The sequence below is a fragment of the Bombina bombina genome, chromosome 5 (assembly GCF_027579735.1).
Source record: "Bombina bombina isolate aBomBom1 chromosome 5, aBomBom1.pri, whole genome shotgun sequence".
Classification (NCBI taxonomy): Eukaryota; Metazoa; Chordata; class Amphibia; order Anura; family Bombinatoridae; genus Bombina; species Bombina bombina.
This window is the reverse complement of record NC_069503.1, coordinates 649076006-649087031: the sequence shown is the minus strand read 5'-3', so window position 1 is coordinate 649087031 and position 11026 is coordinate 649076006. Positions and strand designations below refer to the sequence as shown.

The 11026-nt window shown below is 38.5% G+C and overlaps 1 pseudogene; it reads right to left on the bottom strand.

The window, feature by feature from the left end:
* Positions 1-821: 821 nt before the first annotated feature.
* LOC128661583 (uncharacterized membrane protein C3orf80 homolog) lies at positions 822-10539 on the bottom strand (annotated as a pseudogene).
* Between the last annotated feature and the right edge of the window lie 487 nt (positions 10540-11026).

The window sequence follows — 11026 nt, the reverse complement described above, 5'->3', positions numbered from 1 at the left end:
CCCACATCCCATTCTACTCCAAGAGGCAGCGAAACTATACAGATCAGAATACCTAGGACTCATCCTATCATCAGATACATCCTCCAATGCGGCAAACTTACCTCATAGGATTGAGGTAACTTTTGGTAAGGGTATCTAATACTCCTACACTACACCTGGATCTCCATATCTTATCTAAGACTTTAATATACAAGCGTATGACCATATATATTTTTTCCTCTTATCTATTTTTACCAACCAACACTGTTGAGACTCTATAATATATACAGTTTTTAAGAAAATCTATAAGCGCTGTTTATCCTTTGATACATATCCTCCTATATTGTATAGACTTAGTCTATTACACAATATTTGTACCCTAATAGCTGCTCTATGAGATTTTCAGACCTCTGACTGGCGCATCTTATTAGAGTAACGCTTGTTTCTACTAACTGACACTGAGTGGTAACATTCTACTTATATCTATCTATCTATCTATCTATCTATCTATCTATATATATATATATATATATATATATATATATACTATATCATGCTGGTATTGATATTTAAAGCTAGCTAGGGTAACGCAGCCTAGGACTAATTGGTTGGACAAATATTATGTTATGTGACATACATGGTATAGGGATATAGAAGGAAGCTCTGGTATTTATTTATCTGCAGGATAAAATTCTATATGTAACTAGATTTGTAGGATAAATAGGATATGCAGGTAAAACTAATAGAAATACATGTGCATAGATGGAACAAGCAAGGGATAACCTGGTGTGATGTATCTGTTTAAAAAGACTGGGGCTAAATTAAAGTGTCCCCTACAGCTTTTAGTGAAAGTGAGAGGTCTGTGTCCCTGGCCTCCCTTCCTCTCCTGCCTGTGCTGGGATCTGTGATTCTGGCAGGATGACCTGGTTGAGTCTCATGGACTCCGACTATTGTATGTAGGTACTTACTGTACTTGACCTCTCCATAGCTGGGCAGCTGCAGGAAAACCGGCGAAGCGATGATATGCAGCTCGTGCTCTGACAGATGCCACATGACGGATACTGTCTATGAGCGAGTCCTGCTGAGAGCTGGTTTCATTAAGCAGCCCCGGCCATCCTGACTGCGCTGCTGTTGGTGCCATGAACCTGTGCGGGCTGGGGCCTGGGGCAATTCATGCGCTGAAGCCTGGAGGGAGCCGGAAGTAGTAGCCGATGGCGAAGAAGAGCACCACCCAGCAGTATAAGCAGCAGTCCGGATAGCTTTCTGACAAACCAGCCCACTGTTGTCCAGAAAAGTGTGGAAGGGCAACTTGCAGCATTTGATCTCCCATCTCTGTGTGGCTGACATTGCCAAATACATTATAACACAGCAGCCTTCCTTCTCCCCGCAGAGAGCAGATCCCCACAGCTTCAGCCAGCCTGGGACTCCTGCAGCAGGTGGGCAGGCGGCTTAGCATCAGGGTTATTCTGTGGCTGCTTCAGACTTCACTGCTAAACAGTTGTGGCACCTAAGAGGCCAGAAACGGTGCTGGCGCAGTGGCGCTGCACTGTTGCTGCCTGCTGGGAGATGGAGTCCTCCTGTCCACTCCTAAGTCCACTCCTTCCACCACTGATAAAGTGATATTTCAAAAAAAATAAAATAAATATAAAACACTGGCTGCTCTGTGTCTGACAACAATTTTGCGCCCCACTGCTGGTGCGCCCTAAGGCGGTTGCCTAGATGTATATGCGTTAAAGTGAATGTCATGTTAACACAACATCCTCACGACATTGTATAGACTTTTAAAAATTAGCATCAGTTTAATTCATGACATTTAAAAAAAAAAAAAAATTAATACAACTAATCCTCCCCCCCCCCCCCCCCCCCCGGGGGAGTTCATTCCCTTTGCATAAACGTCACGGCCTAGAGGAAGCAAGGATTAGTTGTTTGAAGAATCCTCACCTATCAATTAGACAGTATGGCAGATGGGAGAGCTGCGCTTATCGGCGGTGCAGTAAAAAGGTAGAAATTTAAGAAAATAAATCAATTTTAAAAATTTCATGAATTAAACTGATGCTAATTTTAAAAAGTCTATACAATGCCGTAGGGATGTCGAGTTAACTTGACATTCACTTTAAGTTTCAACTTGTAATACGTGCACAAATTAACGCACCTGTGATATTTCAATAACTTGCATGCTAAAATTAGTTTGCCACTTGTAATCTAGCCCACATTTGGGTGTGGTTCATTGTATTCATATCTGTTTCAATATGACAAAGACTAGTGGAAAGCTTCTTGTGCTTTCCCACAGATGTAAAACATAATATATGGCAAAAAATAATGATTTCTTGGTAGATTTATGCATAATTTCAATCACTTAAAAAGGTATCTAGTCTAATATGGCTAAAGGCTCATACTAACAGAGGCTTTTTCACTTGTTGGACAGTTAAAACTGAAATATTTTTCTAAAGACCTCTACAAAGCAGTTAGTCAGAAGTTGTACAATTTGGTGTTGAACCACTAACACTTTCCTGGTTCTTACCACTTATACTAAAACTTGATTTAGTAGTTATCGACTTTCACTGTTAACTGCTTTTTTACATAGGAATGGAACCACTACACGGTAAGTAGAAACACATTTTGTTTTGGATTTGAAGTAAAAATAAATTTAGCTTGATTTGATTTTCCCCCTGATTCTTCCCACTTATACTAATACTTGCTTTGGTTGGTATCTTCTTGTTCACTACACTATATACTGCACTTTTACATAGGAATGGCATGTTAGGAAAAAGAAAACATATTTTTCATCTCTATAGGATTTCTCTATATATCTATCTTTAATTGACAATAAAAATGTTCAATATACATTACTCTTGTAGTGAGAAAATTGCCCGTAGCAAAGATTATGTTGAGCCACTGCTGTAATATCATTAGTTAAAGTGATGATAAACAAAGGCAAACATACTGTGCTGAAGCAATTCATGAGAACAAAGAAAAATATAAAAGCAAACTTCTGCATGAACTAACAGACGGAAAGACACTATTAAGAGTGTGTTGTTAAAATAACCAGTGATCAAACTTTCAATGAACTATAAAAATAACACAACTCTGACAAGTGTCAAAGGTTAACAAAGTTCTAAATAACAAGATAGTAGCTTTGAAGCTGCAAGATCAGAATGAGCTAGAAAAAATAAACATCACAGGTTGAAGATAGATGGAAAAAAAATATTTATCTAAATGGATTTCTAGAGATTTTAAAATATATATATATATATATATCTTATCTCTTAAAGGGACACTGAACCCAAATATATTCTTTTGTGATTCAGAAGGAGCATGAAATTTTAAGCAACTCTCTAATTTACTCCTACTATCACATTTTCTTCATTCTCTTGGTATATTTATTTAAAAAGCAAGAATGTAAGTTTAGATACCGGTCCATTTTGGGTAAACAACCTGGGTTGTCCTTGCTGATTGGACAGCACCAATAAATAAGCGCTGTCCAGGGTACTGAACAAAATTTGGCTGGCTCCTTAGCTTAGATTCCTTCTTTTTCCAATAAAGATAGCAAGAGAATGAAGAAAAATTGACTATCGGAGTAAATTAGAAAGATGCTTAAAATTGCATCCTCTATATGAATCACAAAAGAAAAAAAATTGGGTTCAGTGTCCCTTTAAGGTTTAACTGCTATGCTGCAGTCTAATAATTGTTAGTTATGCTGTATAAATTATATGAAAAACAGAATATGATTAATCAGATAATTCCCGATCTTACGGCTGTTGTAGCTGATGGAATGCATTCATCACCTTTGAAGAAGGGGAGTTGAACACATTGTAAAAATGTGTTATATAAGATGGTTGGGCATGTGAGCTTACATGCCACAATCATAGGATGGGGCAATTTTATTTAGGACCTTGTAACTTAGGGTCAGGAATTTGCAATTAAAGTTTAAGTATTCTAGTGGAGGGATTCACATAGAGGTACAATGGATACAAGGTGGTGTGGAAGGAAATAATCTGACAGAAGAGTTCATGATGGATTGCAGAAACAACAGATTTCATTTTGGTGGATTTAAGAAGATGGAGTTGCAGTAGTCAAGGTAAAAGATTGCAAGGTATTGGGTTAGAAATTTGTCTGTATTGACATTTCAGATTTGAGGATATTAGAACAAGGGAGGATAGGAGGAGCTACATTTTAGATAGGTTAGGGTTTAGATAATGAAAAAACATTTGGGATGAGATACAAAAAGTGAACAAGGGGAGGATAGTTCATGTGCAGAAAGATAGATTTGATCCTTGTCAACATAAAGATGGTATTAAAAGATATGGAACTTTGTTAAGGAACAAAAATATGATGGGGTAGAGAAGAAGACCAGGAAATTGGCTTTTAGAGAAACAATGAGAACCATTCAGTCAAATACCATAATTTATTTTTGGTTCAGAATTTCTGGAAAAAAAAATATTTGGAAAAAAAATATATGGCATTTCTAAAAATAATTAAATAATTATAAATTAAAATACACAATCTCAACTAATAAAAGTAAAAAAAAAATTAATACTTACTGTTTTACTGCCTCCTTGCAATTATTCAATTTGTTTTTAAGTATTTCAGAGAACAACTTGTATTAAACACTTCACCAAGGTCCTGAAATTATTATTATATATATATATAATATATATATATATATATATATATATATATATATATATATATATGGATTATACAAGAAAAGCAATTAGTTGGGTTAATCCATTGCATACTAATAATAAACATATAAATACAATAATTGTATTGTTGTGTTAAAAATAACAAAGTACCTCAAAGTGAGTTCAGAAAAAAACTATAGTATTTATTGATCCTTATATAACAAAAGGACCTTGTTATATAAGGATCAATAAATATTATCATTTTTTTCTGAACTCACTTTGAGGTACTTTGTGATTTTTAACACAACATTACAATTATTGTACTTTTATGTTTATTATTAGTCTGTGCTGGATTAACCCAACTAATTGCTTTTCTTGCTTAATCCATATTATATTTTTGGGTTCTGTGCACTGGAACACCTGAGAGTATTTGGTTAATCAGGTGTTCCATAACTACTAACTATATATTCTCATTAAGCGGGTACACACTCTATTTTATATATATATACTAGTCATAAAGCCTGTTCACATGGGTGATTTGTTGGAGTATCCCTTGCTCTCTCTTCCCCCTCTCTTTTGCTCTCTTTCTCCCCCTCTCTTTTACTCTCTCCCCCCTCTCTTTTGCGCTCTCTTCCTCTCTCTTTTGCAATCTCTCACTCCATCTCTCTTTTGCTCTCTCTTTCCCCCCCCTCACTTTTGCTCTCTCTCTCCCGTCTCTCTTTTACTCTCGCCCCTTTCTTTTGCTCTCTCTCCCCCTCTCTTTTTGCTCTCTCTCTCCCCTCTCTCTTTTGCTGTATCTCTCCCTTTATTTTGCTCTCTCTCACCCTCTCTTTTGCATGCTCTCTCTCCCCTCTCTCTTTTACTCTCTCCCATTTTTTTGCTCTCTCTCCCCTCTCTTTTGCTCTCTCTCCCCCCTCATCTTTTGCTCTCTCTCTCCACCCTCACTTTGCTCTCTCTCCCCTCTATTTTGCTCTCTCTCCCCTCTCTTTTGCTCTCTGCCTCCCCCCTCTCTTTTGCTTTCTCACTTCCTCTCTTTTTCTCTCTCTCTCTTCCCCCCTCTCTTTTGCTCTGTCTCCCCCCTCTATTTTGCTCTTTCTCTTTTTCTCTCTCTACCCTCTTTCTCTCTCCCCTCTCTATTGCTCTGTCTCTCCCCCCTCTTTTGCTCTCTCTCCCCCCTCTCTTTTGCTCTCTCTCTGCCCACCCTCACTTTGCACTCTCTCTGCCCACCCTCACTTTGCTCTCTCTATCCCCTCTCTTTTGCTCTCTCTCCCCCCTCTCTTTTGCTCTCTCCCTTCCCCCTCTCTTTTGCTTTCCTGCTTCCTCTCTTTTGCTCTCTCTCTCTTCCCCCTCTCTTTTGCTCTCTCTCCCCCCTCTCTTTTGCTCTCTCTCTTTTTCTCTCTCTACCCTCTCTTTTGCTCTTTCTCTCTCCCTCTCTCTTTTGCTGTCTCTATCCCTCTCTTTTGCTCACTCTCCCTTTCTCTTTTGCTGTCTCTCTTCTCTTTTGCTATCTCTTGCCCTCTCTTTTGCTCTCTCTCCCCTTCTCTTTTGTACTCTCTGAGGCTCTCTTTTGCTCTCTCTCTCCTCTCACTCCCCACTCTCTTTTGCTCTCTCTCTCCCCTCTCTTTGGATCTCTCTCTCCCCCTCTCTTTTGCGCTTGCTCTCCCTGCATTTATTTTGCTCTCCCCCCCTCTCTTTTGCTTTCTCTCTCCCTCTCTTTATCCCCCTCTTCTGCTCTCTATATCCCCCCTCTTTAGAGCTCTCTCTCTCATGGCCAGTTGGCCACGGTATCCGGCCCCACGCGCGTCACACCCAACACCGTCCGGCCCCAACCACGTCATGGCCGGCCCCGACCATGCCCGCCTGGACCCACCCACGTCATGTCCACCTGGCCCCGTCACACCTACCATTCCTGTGGCAGATCATATGCCAAGTTAGTTGGATTAAGGCCAGGTGTGTTTGTCCTCGCTCACAGTCTTCTACTGCGCATGACAGCTTCGGACAAACACACTTGGCCTTTAAGGTAATTAATTGAAGTATATCATGTATATATCCTATAATATAAAAGGCCAGGTGTGTTTGTCCTCGCTCACAGTCTTCTACTGCGCATGACAGCTTCGGACAAACACACTTGGCCTTTTATATTATAGGATATATACATGATATACTTCAATTAATTACCTTAAAGGCCCTAACAAGAATACTATTCACATGAATAAAATAATCCAAACAGCACAAGTTCACTTTCTTCACCTTGATTAAAACATAAGAATCAAGTAAAAAGGGACAACATTTTGAACACTTAGCCCTTAGTCATACCATACATACTTTACACAATATACACATTGTATACCCTTCAGGTGTTTTACAATACCATGAAAATTACCAGACAATATACAATTATTAGAAATGAAAAAAACATTTGGAAAGTGCCACCTTATGGTCATCTCCAAATTAATATTATATGTTAATTGTTAAAAGACAAATAGAACTCAAATGTGTGCTAGAATATTACCATTTTAATAAAATATATAGAATCAGCAGTTTGGAAAAAATATACACAGATGCAGTGTGAAGTGGACATTCATATAGCAAACATAAATCAATCAATCTGTTTTAGAGTTAAATAATGTATTTGGTAATAATAAGTACCAACGGATTACAATATTTTATTTAATTTTTATAAATCATCAAATACAACCATTTCATGATTGTGGACATTTATATCATACTGTATTTATATATATTTTTAAATATATATATATATATATATATATATATATATATATATATATATATATATATATATATATATATATATACACACACAAAACGGTACTTTCCTCTCTGTAAAAAAAAAAAAAAAAACTGATACTGTACAACCTCTAATAAAAAATGGAAGACAAACTGTTAAAGTCAAATTTATATTAAGAAAGAGATGGAATATTTAATTTTTTGTTTTGTTAAAGGATTACTAACTTTTACCAAATTTTGTATAAAAAAACACATATAATAAATTACATGTATAAAATAAAACTTACTGACCAATAACTTTTGCAAATCGAAGCCGCATAACCTTATAAAATTTATCTTTATTTTTTGACGATTACCTCATGATATCCAGCCCACAATTTTCGGCACTACGTGTATGGAATTGACAACCAATCCAACTAACTGTTTATGCATGTCATTATGACACAAATTAGTCCTCATTCGAATGCGCACAAAATTGGCTGAAATAGCACATGCACAATTGCAACTATTGAAGCCGAAATTACCAGCAGCTAGATTGTAATAGCGCATGCTCATTTGAGACTGAAATCTATGCAATCGGTTCTCCAGGCTTTCTACGTAGAATCATAATACTATTAGCCTGCATGTCCTTATCCGCAATGAATCTCTTGGTGTGATGTTTGCTGTGACGTTGTGCAATCTTGCACATGCGCAGTGAAGATTTTAGACGCCATATTCCAACTGCAGTTGTCGGCCAAGATTGGACAAGAGAGAAAGATACCCACGGAGTGGGTTTGGAAAAAATTAATTTTCGGAATAAAGATTACGGCGATACGTTAAAGATCTCCTAATGAGATCCTATTGAGAAGATGCTTATTTTGGATAGTGAGTTCATAAAAAGCATCGTTTTTACTTACAGTTTCCCTTTAAGGGCCAGTTAAGTGGCACCCTAACAGTTGCAAGCAAGTGATATCAGATTTATCATGCTTGCTTGCATGTGTCAGAAGTAGCCTGCATATTACAAGTTGAAAGTACACTCATAGGGGCCCATTCATCAAGCTCCATATGGAGCTTGATGCAGCTGTTTCCGCGCAAGCCTTTAGGCTCGCCGGTAACAGGAGTTAAGAAGCAGCTGTCTTAAGACCACTGTTACTTACCTTGACTGCCACCTCTGAGGTGGGGAACAGCAATCCGCCCGTAAATGGGCAAATTCGCCTGTTTACGGGATGCACAATAAATAACAGCCATTATAAGTGGATGGTTATTGCTACCGCGAGCGCTCAGAAAATGAACCAGAGATTATATCAGAGTAGTGTTCTTTATAAAAATAAAAATAGTAGAATAATTATTTTTAATAAAGTAAGTACAAAAAGCAGTTATAAGAGGTCTCTGTGTTCCCTGTAAACATATTTGTATATGTTTATATATATATATATATATATATATATATATAAAGTTGCAGAGGTGAACGGCACTCACAAATAAGTCAGCTACCTGGTGCTCTCACTAGGGAGAAACAAACAGTAAAGCAAGTATGAATCCCACGGATGGGCTCCGTGTTGCAGCCAGGATCCAAATGAAGCAGGCACACAGGTTTTTTCAAAAACACTCCGGTTTATTGGCAGTATCGTTTACCAAAAGTTTCGGCTCAAACACGAGCCTTTGTCAATGGTGTACAAAACCAAATGTGAAGACTTAAACAAAACCATACCTTAAATACCCACCCAGCCCATGTGATCAACCAATCAGAGTGTGTATCTGCGGCACACCCACTCACACAAATCTAAAAACCTTTTGCCGGGCTCAATGTAGGCGTGACGTGACGTCATCACGTTGCCGCCATCCTAGGTGAAACCAAGGAAGCATGCGTAACCATGGAGACAACGCATAAACATTGGTGTGGTGCGGGTGCGCAAACGGGTAAGACTCTGACAGGAAACAATTTAACAGTCGATCAAAAAGTGATCCAAATACCCCTACATAAAAATACAATAATAGAAAAGGTATCTATCTATATGCAACATAAAAACAGACCTTATATATAGCTTATAAGGCAAATAACGCTACCGTAACCCAAAGTATAAATAACTAGTAACACAGCCCTCTATACTCATGGTATCAAGGCATGTGGGGAGGTAGCAGGTGAGGGCGAAAACAATCTAAAGCCCCCCTATATATTCGAATAGGTATACATTGCATCATGCCTGAGGAGTAGGTAGAACATAAGTCCTGGATGACTCCCAGTAGTTAACAACTCATTTGTGTTTATACCAACAGCCAAAGTCTATGTTAACATTCAGGCCTCGAGGGGCAACTGTGTCCAATGTGAAAATCCAACGAGATTCCATTCTTAGTAGTGCCAATCCTCTATCACCACCACGTCTGTTGTAAGGCACATGGTCAATCAACATCACTCGTAACGAGGAAACAGAATGTCCCGCAGTTGCAAAGTGTTGTGCAACCGGTTGTTCTGATCGTCCTTTTTCAATCGCCTGACGAATAGCTGTTTTGTGGTTAGCCAAACGTTCCTTGAATGCTGTCACCGTTTTGCCTATGTAAAATTTGGAACATGGGCAAATAATGGCATAAACCACATACTCCGATGTACAGGATAATCTATGCCTTATTTTGTACCTTTTATTGTTATGGGGGTGTTGAAAGGATGTCCCAGCAATAAGATTATTGCAAGTGACACAATTGCCACACTTGTAGCATCCTGGTTTCCCCCTTGTAAGCCATGTCTGTTTTTCGTAACAATGTATGGGATCACTGAGTACTAGTAGATCTCTGAGGTTACTTGCTCGCTTGTAAGGTATGGTTTTGTTTAAGTCTTCACATTTGGTTTTTACACCATTGACAAAGGCTCATGTTTGAGCCGAAACATTTGGTAAACGATACTGCCAATAAACCAGAGTGTTTTTGAAAAAACCTGTGTGCCTGCTTCATTTGGATCCTGGCTGCAACACGGAGCCCGTCCGTGGGATTCATACCTGCTTTACTGTTTGTTTCTCCCTAGTGAGAGCACCAGGTAGCTGACTTATTCGTGAGTGCCATTCACCTCTGCAACTTTGTATACATTTATTGATACGTGCACCCTTTCTGATACTGTGGGATGATATTCCCTCTCTTGAAATCATCTATAGTGACTGTGGATACTTTTCAAAACCGACTCTGCTATTTGCAACAAGACAACCTTTGGATACATTGCATCAATCACGACTGAGACGGGTATGGAAACCCCATCTACTACCCAAGTAGTGCCTAACAGTGAGGATCCTTACAGTAATATAGAGGACTTTGCCTTCACGGAGGCAGATGCGGCTCGCATTCGTTGTGAGGCGGACCTGCAGGAGTTGGAGGAGACAAAAGGTGAGACACCAAACAATATCTATCACAAATTACTACACCTTGGAAAGAAAGAGGTAGATTTTCACCTTCATGCTGTGTACTTATCCAAGTACCATAAATTGAAGTTTATCCCCAGGGGATTTCGAGTAAAGAATATCCCCACCCTAGGCAGGAACAACATAGAGTTCTGCAGGAGGTGGTGTGGTAATTTAAGCAAATGTTCACATGATCTGATGTTATTAGTTATTGAGGAGGTAACTAGACTCAAAGCTAATATTAAAAAAGAAATTGACACTGTTAAAGACACTTTATTGACTGTACTTACATCTGATAGTTCTACAGGC